We start from the raw sequence: 14,584 nt of genomic DNA, 5'->3' as shown, positions 1-14,584 counted from the left end.
GAAAGTGATGGTCTGTCAGATACGTCACAAACGAAGCTCACTGTCTATGTTGCCAAATTGTACTTCCCAAGCGCTTAGTACAGTGCTCTGCACACAGTAAGCGCTCAATAAATACCATTGATGATGATGATGATGAGTAGGGCTTGTCAGCTGTGTGACTTTGGGGAAGTCACTTCACTTCTCCAGGCCTCAGTTACCTCATCTGTAAAATGGGGATTAAGGCTGTGAGCCCCACGTGGGACAACCTGATGACCTTGTGTCTACCTCAGTGCTTAGAACAGTGCTTGGCACATAGTAAGTGCTTAACAAATAGCGCGGCTCAGTGGAAAACCCACGGGCTTCGGAGTCAGAGGCCATGGGTTCAAATCCCAGCTCTGCCAACTGTCAGCTGTGTGACTTTGGGCAAGTCACAACTTCTCTGTGCCTCAGTGACCTCATCTGTAAAATGGGGATTAAAACTGTGAGCCCCCGTGGGACATCCTGATCACCCTGTAACCTCCCCAGCGCTTAGAACAGTGCTTTGCACATAGTAAGCGCTTAACAAATACCATCATCATCATCAACAAATACCATCATCATCAACAACAGCGTGGCTCAATGGGAAGAGCATGGGCTCGGGAGTCAGAGGTCATGGGTTCAAATTCCGGCTCTGCCAGTTGTCAGCTGTGTGACTTTGGGCAAGTCACTTAACTTCTCTTTGCCTCAGTTACCTCATCTGTAAAATGAGGATGAAGACTGTGAGCCCCACATGGGACAATCTGATCACCTTGTATCCTCCCCAGCGCTTAGAACAGTGCCTTGCACATAGTAAGTGATCAATAAATGCCATTATTATTATTATTATTATTATTCTTATCATTATTTCAACAGGCATTGAATCCCTATTGTACAGATGAGTCAGTCAGTCAGTCGTATTCAGTGAGTGCTTACTGTGTGCAGACATTGTACTAAGCGCTGGGGTGAATACAGTATAGCAGACACATTTCCCTGAGTCACCGAGAAGGGAAGTGGCTTGCCGAAGCTCACCCAGCAGGCAAGTGGCGGAGCCGGGATTAAAACCCAGGTCCTCTGATCATCAATCATCATCAATCGTATTTATTGAGCGCTTACTATGTGCAGAGCACTGTACTAAGTGCTTGGGAAGTACAAATTGGCAACATATAGAGACAGTCCCTACCCAACAGTGGGCTCACAGTCTAAAAGATAATGTTGGTATTTATTAAGCGCTTACTATGCGCAAAGCACTGTTCTAATCGCTGGGGAGGTTACAAGGTGATCAGGTTGTCCCACGGGGGGCTCACAGTCTTCATCCCCATTTTCCAGATGAGGGAACTGAGGCCCAGAGAAGTGAAGTGACTTGCCCAAAGTCACACAGCTGACAAGTGGAGGAGCCGGGATTTGAACCCACGGCCTCCGACTCCAAAGCCCGGGCTCTTTCCACTGAGCCACGCTGCTTCCCCAGGCACAGACTGTGCTGCTTCTGGACAACGCTGTTGATTGTGAACTGAACTGGGGAAAGGTTGGAGGCTGGGAGACCAGTAAGGAGGCTGATATAATGCCATCCTAATTAATGACAAACACAGAGCACTTTGCACGGATAAAGCGAGAGGTCAAAATTACTAAATGAGTAAATTTGTGTTTCAAATGATGAACGTGATCCTACAGGTCAAGATTAAGTCTGAAGAGTCAGTGAGGCCCATTTACTCTCTTTCTACGAATTAGAAGGTGTAACACTGGAGAAGCAGCGTGGCTTAGAGGTTAGAGCACAGGCCCGGGAGTCAGAAGGACCTGGGTTCTAATCTTCAATCAATCAATCAATCAATCAATCATATTTATTGAGCGCTTACTATGTGCAGAGCACTGTACTAAGCACTGGGGAAGTACAAATTGGCAACATATAGAGACAGTCCCTACCCAACAGTGGGCTCACAGTCTAAAAGGGGGAGACAGAGGACAAAACCAAACATACTAACAGAATAAAATAAATAGAATAGATATGTACAAGTAAAATAAATAGAGTAATAAATATGTACAAACATATATATATATATATATATATATATACAGGTGCTGTGGGGAAGGGAAGGAGGTAAGATGGGGGGGATGGAGAGGGGGACGAGGGGGAGAGGAAGGAAGGGGCTCAGTCTGGGAAGGCCTCCTGGAGGAGGTGAGCTCTCAGCAGGACCTTGAAGGGAGGAAGAGAGCTAGCTTGGCGGATGGGCAGAGGGAGGCCATTCCAGGCCCGGGGGATGACGTGGGCCGGGGGTCGATGGCGGGACAGGCGAGAACGAGAATCTTGGCTCCGTCACTTGTCTGCTGGGTGTTCTTGGGCAAGTCACTTCACTTGAGAAGCAGCGTGGCTCAGTGGAAAGAGTCAGAAAGAAATAGAAAGAGGCTCAGTGGAAAGAGGCTTTGGAGTCAGAGGTCATGGGTTCGAATCCTGACTCCGCCACATGTCTGCTGTGTGACCTTGGGCAAGTCACTTCACTTCTCTGAGCCTCCGTTCCCTCATCTGTAAAATGAGGATTAAGACTGTGAGCCCCACGTGGGACAACCTGATCACCTTGTATCCCCCCAGCGCTTACAACAGTGCTGTGCACGTAGTAAGCGCTTAACAAATGCCATCATTATTATTCTCTGAGTGTCAGTTCCCTCATCTGTAAAATGGGGATTAAGAATGTGAGCCCCATGTGGGACAGGGACTGTGTCCAAGCTGATTAACTTGTATCTACCCCAGTGCTTAGAACAGTGCTTGGCACATAGTAAGGACTTCAGAAGTACCATAATAATAATAACAGTAACATGGAAAATAGTGAGTTTAGAAGCTGGGCTCTTAAAGGTTAACATTGTATAGAGAAGCAGCATGGCGTAGTGGATAGGCATGGTCCTGGGTTCTCAGAAGGTCTCAGAAGGTCATGGGTTCTAATCCCAGATCTGCCACTTGTCTGCTGTGTAACCTTGGGCTAGTCACTTGACTTCTTTATTTATTTATTTATTTTACTTGTACCTATCTATTCTATTTATTTTATTTTGTTAGTATGTTTGGTTTTGTTCTCTGTCTCCCCCTTCTAGACTGTGAGCCCACTGTTGGGTAGGGACTGTCTCTATATGTTGCCAGCTTGTACTTCCCAAGCGCTTAGTACAGTGCTCTGCACACAGTAAGTGCTCAATAAATACGATTGATTGATTGATTCTTTGGGACTCAGTTAACTCATCTGTAAAATGGGGATTGAGACTGTGAACCCCACTTGGGACAGGACTGTATCCAACTTGATTTGCTTGTATTCATTCATTCATTCATTTATTCAATCATTTATTGAGCACTTACCGTGTGCAGAACACTGTACTAAGCGCTTGGAAAGTACAATTCAGCAACAGAGACAATCCGTGCCCACAGCGGGTTTACAGTTTAGAAGGGGGAGACAGACAACAAAACAAAACAAAGCAAGTGGACAGGCATCAATAGCAGCAATGTAAATAAATAGAATTGTAGGTGTATACACATCATTAATAAAATAAATGGAATAATAAATATGTACTAGTGCTGTGGGGCCGGGAGGCGGGTAGAGCAGAGGGAGGGAGTCGGGGCAATGGGGAGGGAAGGAGGAGCAGAGGATAAGGGGGACTCAGTCTGGGAAGGCCTCAGCGCTTATCAGAGTGCCTGGCACATAGTAAACGCTTAACAAATACCATCATTATTATTTTATTATCATTGTGCGAGCAAGGTCCAGGAGAAAGGGCACAGGTCTGGGAGTTAGGAGACCTGAGTTTTTGTCCCTGCTCTGCCCTTCTTTCATGGCGCAGCCTGGCCACCCATCATATATGTCAGTGGTATTTATTGAGCGCTTACTGTGTGGAGAGCGCTGTACTAAGGGCTGGGGCGAGTACAACATAGCAATATTCATTCAGTCATATGTATTGAGCGCTTACTGTGTGCAGAGCACTGTACTAAGCGCTTGGGAAGTACAAGTTGGCAACATATAGAGACGGTCCCTACCTTACAACAGGCTCACAGTCTAGAAGGGGGAGACGGACAACAAAACATGTGGTCAGGTGTCAAGTCATCAGAATAAATAGAAGTAAAGCTAGATACATCAATCAATCAATCAATAGTATTTATTGAGCGCTTACTGTGTGCAGAGCACTGTACTAAGCACTTGGGAAGTACAAGTTGGCAACATATAGAGACAGTCCCTACCCAACAGTGGGTTCACAGTCTAAAAGATACACCGTCACTGACAAAATGAATAGAATAGTAAATATGTACAAATAGAGTAAAAAATCTGTACAAACATATCTACAGGTGCTATGGGGAGGGGAAGGAGGTAGGGTGGGGGGGATGGAGAGGAAAAGGGGGGGCTCAGTATAACTGACATATTCCCTGCCCATAATGAGCATAAAGTCTAGAGGGGGACAGACATTGATATGTACAAAGCACTGCACTAAGCACTTGGGAGAGGACAGTATTACAGAGTTGGTAGAAAAGTTCCCTGTCCGCAATGAGCTTAATGCCTACGGGGGAGAGAGATATTAATATAAATAAATAAAGTGCAGATATATTTCCGAGTGCTGTGGGGCTGGGAGTGGGGTGAATGCCAAGTGTCCAAAGAGTACAGATCCAAGCGCACAGATGACGCAGAAGGGGAAGGAAGTTAGGGAAAAGCGGGCTTAGTCGGAGAAGGCCTCCACGTCACTTAACCTTTCTGGCCCTAGTTGTCCTCTTCTGTAAAATGGGAGTAATAAACCTGTCTCTCCCTTTCTAACAGATGTTGTTGGGAGGACAAAATGTACTAAGTAATATAAAAGCCCTATAAAAGTTCAAGGTACATATGGTCTGTTCACTGAACTGCAGGGTTTTTGTTCCTTTAGGACCAAGTGTTAAAGGAAACCTTGCATCCCAGTGTTGTCTTGAACAACATGGGGCACATCTGCAAAACTTCCTACCAACGTGGCGTAGCAGGAAAAATGTTTTCTTATTTCCCGGCGATGTCCTCTCCAAAACATAGAGTGAAGCCAGAGGGGTGGGTTTTGTTTGATTTTTTTTTTTTGGTGATACTTGTTAAAAGTGGAAGTGACTTGCCCAGGGTCACCGCTCCTACCTGTACGGCCTGAGAGTTGCTTCTTCCACCCCCTGCTTCTGGTCAGCGGAGAACCAGCGTGGCCTAGTGAATAGAGCACGGGCCTGGGAATCCAAAGGACCTGGCTGTGTTTTAATCCTGGCTCCATCATTCATCCGCTGAATGACCTTGATCAAGTCATTCAACTTCGCTGTGCCTCAGTTCATTCATTCACTCATTCACTTGTATTTATTGAGCGCTTACTGTGTGCAGAGCACTGTACTAAGCGCTTGGGAAGTACAAATCGGGAACATATAGAGAAGGTCCCTACCCAACAACGGGCTCACAGTCTAGAAGGGGGAGACAGAAAAAAAAAAAAAAAAACAAGAAGTAGACAGGTGTCAATACCATTAGAAAAAATAGAATTATAGCTATATACACATCATTAATAAACTAAATAGAGTAATAAATATGTACAAATGTACACAAGTGCTGTGGGGAAAAGAAGGGGGAAGGGCGGGGGGGATAATGAGGAGGGGAGGAGAAGAGGAAAAAGGGGGCTCGGTTCCATACAATAACTGTGGTATTTGTTAAGCACTTAGTATATGCCAAGCACTGTACTAAGCTCTGGGTTAAGTACAAGCAAATCGGGTTGAACACAGTTTCTGTCCCACATGGGGCTCAGGGTCTTAATCCCCATTTTACAGATGAGGTAACTAAGGCACCGAGAAGTGACTAGCCCAAGGTTACACAGCAGACAAGTGGCAGAGCCGGGATTAGAACCCAGGTCCTTCTGATTCCCAGATCTGTGCTCTATGCATTAGGACACACTGCTTCTCTAAGTACTATGTGCCATGCTTGGCATATAGTGAGAATTTAACAAATGCAACAGTTATAAGGAATGACATCAACATTACTCTCAGCCGTTTGAAAACGTGTGTGAAGATGAGAACAGAAACCAGGGGAACTCCAAGTGCTCTAGTCATTTCCTGATCACCTTTTGCATGTCACCTTTAAATTTTCTGTGACTCTGATCCTTTAAACCCTGTGAAATGCTCATAACTCCATTCGGGTCAGCAAAGGATGGGGAAGAAAAGAGTTGTCTCAAATCGATGTAGCTCTCTCCATCCCTCGATAAGAACTCAGAAGTACAGAGCTGGCTTTCCGTGAACCAAGATGGCCCTCGCTGTCATTTATTTTCTCCAAGGGGACTTTTTGGGCCGGATGAATTACAAAGTGCAAATTAAACCGCCCCAGTGTGGACTCCTTGAAGCGCTGGAAGAATGACCGAAAGGGCAAAGGGAGAAACAATTAACGTTTGAAATAAATTTAGAGGTGGCAGAGGGAATGTGGAATTCCTGTAACCAAAGGGCTCTGCTCAGCTGTCACTGATTTCCTGATAAAGCAGGTGGAGAAAACATTGTGTTCTGAAGGAGCGCCTTTATTGGCGAGTCTTTCCTGGTTACATACTTTTCAACTCACCTTGTCTCAGTGCCCTTGTAATGAATTTCCTTACGAACCTTCTCCGTGCAGCAGGCAAGCAGCTTGAACGTCTGTCTTTCAAGGTTTCTCGTCTTTACTTTAAAAGATGGGAAGGCCCTCCCTCTTGTATTGCTCTGTTTGGGCTACTCTCCCATCCTTCTCCCCTTCAACGCTTTTCTCTTTTTACGACTGAGACGTTAGAGTTCACATCCTCGTTGGGCGATTGATGACCGACTTTATTAACGTGGAATGCTTCGATTCGGTGTCTTTGTGTTCTCCCCTTTGAGTTCCATGGGCCAATCCTCTGAGGCAGAAGCAGCAATCTCTCACAGCTGATTTTGGCCTCGTTTCACAAGCGAGAAAAGAAATGAGATTAGGCCTTTACTATTGGTGGCAAAATTGTATGCTCTTTACACGCAGGGAACGTGTCTGCAAGTTCTGTTGTATTGTACTCTCCCAAGCCCTTAGTACAGTGCCCTGCAGATAGAAAGCACTCAGTAAATATGATTGATTTGAGCGATTGAAAATTGCAGTCAGATTTTTGTGGTATTTGTTAAGCACTTTACTATGTTTCAGGCACTGTACTAAGCGCTGGGGTAGATACAGACTAGTCAGGTTGGACTCACATGCCCGTGTCCCACATGGGACTCACAGTGGTAATTCCTATTTGACACACGAGGTAACTGAGCCACAGAGAAGTGAAGTGACTTGCCCTAGATCACGCAGCAGGTGAGTGGCAGAAACAGGATTAAAACCCAGGTGTTTTTTTTAATGTTGTTTGTTAAGCGCTTACAGTGTGTCAGGCACTGTTCTAAGCGCTGGGATAGATACAAGTTAATTAATTTGCACACAGTCCATGTCCCACATGGGACTCACCGTCTTAATCCTCGTTTTACGGTTGAAGTAATTGAGCCACAAAGAAGTGGAGTGACTTGCCAAGTGTCTACAAGCAGATGAGCGACAGAGTCAGGATTAGAACCCAGGTCCTTCAGACACTTAGGACCGTGCTCTGTTCACTAGACAATGCTGCTTCCCATTGTGAAAGATTTTGAAAGAAAAGGCAAATTGTTTTTAATAATAACAATAATGGTGGTATTTGTTAAGCGCTTACTGTGTGCCAAGCACTGTTCTAAGCACTGGGGTAGATACGGGGTAATCAGGGTGTCCCATGTGGGGCTCACAGTCATAATCCCCATTTTACAGATGAGGTAATTGAGGCACAGAGAAGTTAAGTGACTTGCCCAAGGTCACACAGCAGCTAAGTGCAGGGGCAGGATTAGAACCCACGACCTCTGACTCCCAAGCCCGGTCTCTTTCCACTGAGCCACGCTGCTTCTCTAATAACAGTAATGTTGGCAGTAGCAGCAGCAGTAGTGGTAGAATTACTAGCTTTAGTAGCAGTAATAGCAGTAGTAGTAGTAATAGTAATGGCATGTTTTGAAGGCCGTGTTTTAGCAACACAAGCTAGAGGATGAAGTGAAAACTGTGGAAAGTTTGTGGTGAACCCTGAAGCCAATGGGAAGGGTCTTTTGTTGTTGTTTTTTGTATTTTTTCTTGATGAGGAGTGAGCTGGCCACTCACTGGAGGGGTTTTAAAGAATGGAGAGTGGTGTACTGAGTGACATTTCAAGAAAATGATCAGAGTGGCATTATGGAGTGGCAAGAGACTGGAGGCATGGAGACCAGTGAGGAGGCTGCGCAGTTGCCTAATTAATTAATGGTCATATTTATTGAGTGTCTGTTAGGTACAGAGATGGGAGGAGGTCCACTTTTCCTTTTAAACATGGGGGCAGAGTTGGGGTTGGGGCTTTGGAGGCTGGACCTGAAGAGAAGGGAGAAAAAGAGGAGGGGGAGGAAGAGGACAGAAAGTGGGGAATGAGAAAGAGGGAGGAAGAGGAAGGTTCTCAGAAGTTCGTCCCCTCGTCCTCCACTTGCGGTTCTGGTTCTGGTTCCCTTCAAGGCCCTATTGAGAGCTCACCTCCTCCAGGAGGCCTTCCCAGACTGAACCCCTTCCTTCCTCTCCCCCTTGTCCCCTTTTCCATCCCCCTCATCTTACCTCCTTCCTTTCCCCACACCACCTGTATATATGTATATATGTTTGTACATATTTATTACTCTATTTATTTTACTTGTACCTATCTATTCTATTTATTTTATTTTGTTAGTATGTTTGGTTTTGTTCTCTGTCTCCCCCTTTTAGACTGTGAGCCCACTGTTGGGTAGGGACTGTCTCTGTATGTTGCCAACTTGTACTTCCCAAGCGCTTAGTCCAGTGCTCTGCACATGGTAAGCGCTCAATAAATACGATGGATTGATTGATTGGTCCTGGCTGGGCGCCGGGATGGGTGGGGCCGGCTTGGGAAGAAAGCATGGAGGATGGGGCTCCGGGCTGCCCGGGCACGTCCTGCTAGAGAGCAGCGCTCTCTCTTGTCCTTGTGCCAAGTTCCTGTGGAGAATAATAATAATAATAATAATAATAATGATGGCATTTATTAAACGCTTACTATGTACAAAGCACTGTTCTAAGCGCTGGGGAGGTTGCAAGGTGATCAGGTTGTCCCACGTGGGGCTCACAATCTTAATCCCCATTTTACAGATGAGGTAACTGAGGCCCAGAGAAGTTAAGTGACTTGCCCAAAGTCACACAGCTGACAATTGGCAGAGTGGGATTTGAACCCATGACCTCTGACTCCAAAGCCCGTGCTCGTTCCAGGGAGCCAAGAGAACCGGCCATGTGGAGAACCGGCCATCCAGCGGCAGGGGACCGATGGCGGGGGTCAGGCGGGAGCCCCCATGATGGCCGGGCCCCGTTGAGCCGACCCTTGGCAGCGCAGCCTTTGGCCGTGGCAGCTGCCCGACACTGCGACCGTGGATAATAATAATAATAATGATGGCATTTATTAAGCGCTTACTATGTGCAAAGCACTGTTCTAGGCGCTGGGGAGGTTACAAGGTACTCGGGTTGTCCCACAGGGGGCTCGCAGTATCAATCCCCATTTTACAGTTGAGGTAACTGAGGCCCAGAGAAGTTAAGTGACTTGCCCAAAGTCACCCAGCTGACAGTTGGCAGAGCCGGATTTGAACCCATGACCTCTGACTCCAAAGCCCGGATGAACCTGGGGCACCGAACCCGCAATGGACTGAACCTGAGCCACCTGGGAGGGGACAAGGGAGGGAGAGGGCCCGCCCCCGGCCACCCAGACCAGCAGTGGTGGCATCCTTCTCCCCCACCGCCTGTTAACTCATCCGGGCTGGGCCTCAGCCCTGTCCCCCTCATCAATCAATCAATCAATCACTCGTATTTATTGAGCGCTTCCTGTGTGCAGAGCACTGTACTAAGCGCTTGGGAAGTACATGTTGGCAACATATAGAGACAGTCCCTACCCAACAGTGGGCTCACAGTGTAGAAGGGGGAGACAGAGAACAAAACCAAACATATTAACAAAATAAAATAAATAGACTAGATATGTACAAGTAAAATAAATAAATAAACAGTAATAAATATGTACAAACATATATACATATATACAGGTGCTGTGGGGAAGGGAAGGAGGTAAGATGGGGGGAAGAAAATAAATAAATAGAGTAATAAATATGTACGAACATATATACAGGTGCTGTGGGGAAGGGAAGGACGTAAGATGGGGGGGATGGAGAGGGGGGCGAGGGGGAGAGGAAGGAAGGCAGCCATGCTCAGCAGTTCCGCCTTAGGTAACTACCTCTCACCATCCCTTCTGCCAGCAGCTGGCTGAGGAAGGTGGATGTGGGGGTGTGTGGAAGGGGCAGCTCGGCTTCTCGGGAACAGCTCTCTGCCCTCGGGCCTCTGTGCCGGGGGTCTGGTCCTGCCACCAGAGAGCATGGAGTGGTGCTACCATCTTGGCTCCTCCCTGGCCCCTTTTCCACTCTGAGGGGCAGGACGGATGGGCCCCAAAAGCAGTGGAGGCAAAGCAGGTGGCATACCCATCCCAGTGCCAAGACCGTGGGGGGCATGGCTTTCCTGGTCCCCCAAAGTGGGCACCTCAGTGTCCGTGAGGGTTCCACCAGTCTAGGAGACATGAGCCCCTCCCACAAAGCACCTACAAACTAATAATAATAACGGTATGTGTTGAGTGCTTATTATATATGCCAGGCACTGGATGCAAGCAAATTGAATTGGACACAGTTCCTCTCCCACAAGGGCTCACAGTCTTATTCAGATGGGGAAAGCAAAAGTATAAGCAATTTCAGATAGGTGGAAAAAGTGCTTGAAAACAGGGTAGGTGAAGCGATACGCACAAAAGTGCGATGGGAAGTTGTGAGTGCAAAATGTGCCCGCTGGTAGGGAAAGCAAACATATTAGCAATTTCAGATAGGTGGAAAAAGTGCTCGAAAACAGGGTAGGTGAAGCGATACGCACAAAAGTGTGTTGGGAAGTTGTGAGTGCAAAATGTGTCCGCTGCTAGGGAAAGCAAACATATTAGCAATTTCAGATAGGTGGAAAAAGTGCTCGAAAACAGGGTAGGTGAAGCGATATGCACAAAAGTGTGATGGGAAGTTGTGAGTGCAAAATGTGTCCGCTGCTAGTTGGGAGGATGTAATCTGCAGGGAAGGGAAATACAATGGAAAGCTTCAGGGGGTAAAAGGAAATTTCAGAATAATAATAATAATAATAATAATAATGGCATTTGTTAAGCACTTACTATGTGCCGAGCACTGTTCTAAGCACTTGGGGGGATAACAAGGTGATCAGGTTTTCCCACGGGGGGCTCACAGTCCTCATCCCCATTTTCCAGATGAGGGAACTGAGGCCCAGAGAAGTGAAGTGACTTGCTCAAAGTCACACAGCTGACAAGTGGCGGAGCTGGGATTAGAACCCATGACCTCTGACTCCCAAGCCCGGGCTTTCTCCACTGAACCACGCTGCTTCAGGGCTCTGACGGTGGGGGAGAGCTGAGGTCTGGTGGATTTGAAGTGGGGAGAGAGTTCCAAGCAGGGGGAACGGCCTGGGTCAGGGGTCATTGGAGGCAGGTGCGAGAATGAGGTTAGGAGGACCAGAAGGTGAAAGCAGTATCTGTGTTCCTGTAGATAGAGCAGTGGCTAAGTAGACGGAGCATAATGATCCCCTCGGAAATGATGGAGAAGCAGTGTGGCTTAGTGGATAGAGCACAGGCCTAGGAGTCAGATAGATCTGGGTTCTAATCTTGGCCCTTCCACTGGTCAATCAATCAATCAATTGTATTTATTGAGCGCTTACTGTGTGCAGAGCACTGTAGTAAGCGCTTGGGAAGTACAAGTTGGCAACATATAGAGACGGTCAATCAATCAGTCAATCAATCAATCGTATTTATTGAGCGCTTACTATGTGCAGAGCACTGTACTAAGCGCTTGGGAAGTACAAATTGGCAACATATAGAGACAGTCCCTACCCAACAGTGGGCTCACAGTCTAAAAGGGGGAGACAGAGAACAAAACCAAACATACTAACAAAATAAAATAAATAGAATAGATATGTACAAGTAAAATAAATAAATAAATAAATAGAGTAATGAATATGTACAAACATATATACATATATACAGGTGCTGTGGGGAAGGGAAGGAGGTAAGATGGGGGGATGGAGAGGGGGACAAGGGGGAGAGGAAGGAAGGGGCTCAGTGTGGGAAGGCCTCCTGTAGGAGGTGAGCTCTTAGTAAGGCCTTGAAGGGAGGAAGAGAGCTAGCTTGGCGGATGGGCAGAGGGAGGGCATTCCGGGCCCGGGGGATGACGTGGGCCAGGGGTCGATGGCGGGACAGCTGTGTGACCTTGGGAAGTCCCTTCACCTCTCTGGATCTCAGGTACCTTATCTTCTGTACAATGGGGAATAAAACTGGGGGCTCCATGTGGTACACGGATTGTGTCCAACCTGATTAGCTTAATAATGATAGCATTTATTAAGTGCTAACTGTGTGCAAAGCAGTGTTCTAAGCACTGGGGAGCTTACAAGGTGATCAGGTTGTCCCACGGGGGGCTCACAGTCTTCATCCCCATTTTACAGATGAGGTAACTGAGGCACAGAGAAGCTAAGTGACTTGCCCGAAGTCACACAGCTGACAGTTGGTGGAGCCGGGATTCAAACCCATGAACTCTGCCTCCAAAGCCTGTGCTCTTTCCACTGAGCCATACCCAGGTCCTTGCAGGCCCGTGATCTTTCCATTAGGCCACAGTGCTTCACTATCTTTAATTACCAATCATCTGACTAAAGGCCTGAATAGAGCTTCAGCTATGTCTTGACTGCCCTAACCATCTTTCAGGAGCTTATGTCTACATTTTTCCTTTTTTCCATAATTCTATTTATCTATTTCAATGGTAGTGACACCATCTACTTGTTTTGTTTTGTTGTCTGTCTCCCCCTTCTAGACTGTGAGCCTGTTGTTGGGTAGGGATTGCCTCTATCTGTTGCTGAATTGTACTTTCCAAGTGCTCAGTACAGTGCTGTGCACACTGTAAGTGCTCAATAAATGCTATTGAATGAATGGATTGAATGAATGAAGGAATTTTTCCTGAAGCATCTCAGCAACTGGAGGGGATAGTATATTACCTTTATCATTGATTGATCTATTTCTAAAAGAAGCGGTGTGGCTTAGTGGAAAGAGCAGGGACCTGGATTCTAATCCTGGCTCCGGCTTCTGTTTGTTGTAGAATCTTGGGCAAGTCACATAACGTCCCAGGATCTCAGATACCTCATCTGTAAAATGGAGACTGAAACCCCTTTCCTCTGATTTAGACTGTGAGCCCCATTCATTCATTCATTCATTCATTCATTCATTCATTCATTCAATCGTATTTATTGAGCGCTTACTGTGTGCAGAGCACTGTACTAAGCGCTTGGGAAGTACAAGTTGGCAACATATAGAGACAGTCCCTACCCAACAGCGGGCTCACAGTCTAGAAGGGGGAGACAGACAACAGAACAAAACATATTAACAAAATAAAATAAATAGAATAGTAAAATAGAATAGTAAATAGACAGTCCAACCTAATTTATCTGAACTCTATCCCAGCAATTAGTATAGTGCTTGACACATAGCGCATAACAAATATCACAGCTACTATTATCATCGTTATCAGCATTAATAATTTAAATAACCTTTTTAAAAGGAACTATATATATATATGCATATATATATATGCATTTGTTAAGCGCTTACTATGTGCAAAGCACTGTTCTAAGTGCTTGGGGAGATACAAGGTGACTAAGTTGTCCCATGTGGGGCTCACAGTCTTAATCCCCATTTTACAGATGAGGTAACTGAGGCTCAGAGAAGTTAAGTGACTTGCCCAAGGTCACACAACAGACATTTGGGTGGAGCCGGGATTCGAACCCATGACCTCTGACTCCAAAGCCCATGCTCTTTCCACTGAGCCAGGCTGCTTCTCTAACTAGTCATTGATTCATGATTGAGCTTCAGCCCCTCCGCCAAGCTAGCTCTCTTCCTCCCTTCAAGGCCCTGCTGAGAGCTCACCTCCTCCAGGAGGCCTTCCCAGACTGAGCCCCTTCCTTCCTCTCCCCCTCGTCCCCCTCTCCGTCCCCCCCATCTTACCTCCTTCCCTTCCCCACAGCACCTGTATATATGTATATATGTTTGTACATATTTATTACTCTATTTTACTTGTACATATCTATTCCATTTATTTTATTTTGTTAGTATGTTTGGTTTTATTCTCTGTCTCCCCCTTTTAGACTGTGAGCCCACTGTTGGGTAGGGACCGTCTCTATATGTTGCCAATTTGTACTTCCCAATCGCTTAGTACAGTGCTCTGCACATAGTAAGTGCTCAATAAATACGATTGATGATGATGATGATGGGCTATGTCGACAGCAGGATTCCTTTTGTGAAGGATTGGCTGATTGGTGTGTCTGTATCCCAGCACTTAGTACAGTGACTGGCACATGGTAAGAAATTATCACATGCAATAAAAAAAAAAAAAGACCACCATTTTGATTTCAACAAGATGGATCTGGAAGCCAGATGCAGAATTGTTTAGAACCCTTGTCAGTATCAGCAAGACCATAGTGTGAGAGGTTTT

At 46.2% G+C, this 14,584-nt stretch overlaps 1 protein-coding gene across 22 annotated transcripts in view; it reads left to right on the top strand.

Moving 5' to 3' along the window:
* The window catches only part of CLASP1 (cytoplasmic linker associated protein 1), a 442,952-nt gene that overhangs the window by 386,350 nt on the left and 42,018 nt on the right, over positions 1-14,584 (top strand). The window lies entirely within an intron of this gene.

This window comes from Tachyglossus aculeatus, chromosome 1, assembly GCF_015852505.1.
Source record: "Tachyglossus aculeatus isolate mTacAcu1 chromosome 1, mTacAcu1.pri, whole genome shotgun sequence".
NCBI classification, from domain to species: domain Eukaryota; kingdom Metazoa; phylum Chordata; class Mammalia; order Monotremata; family Tachyglossidae; genus Tachyglossus; species Tachyglossus aculeatus.
This window is presented reverse-complemented; position numbering and strand designations above follow the sequence as displayed.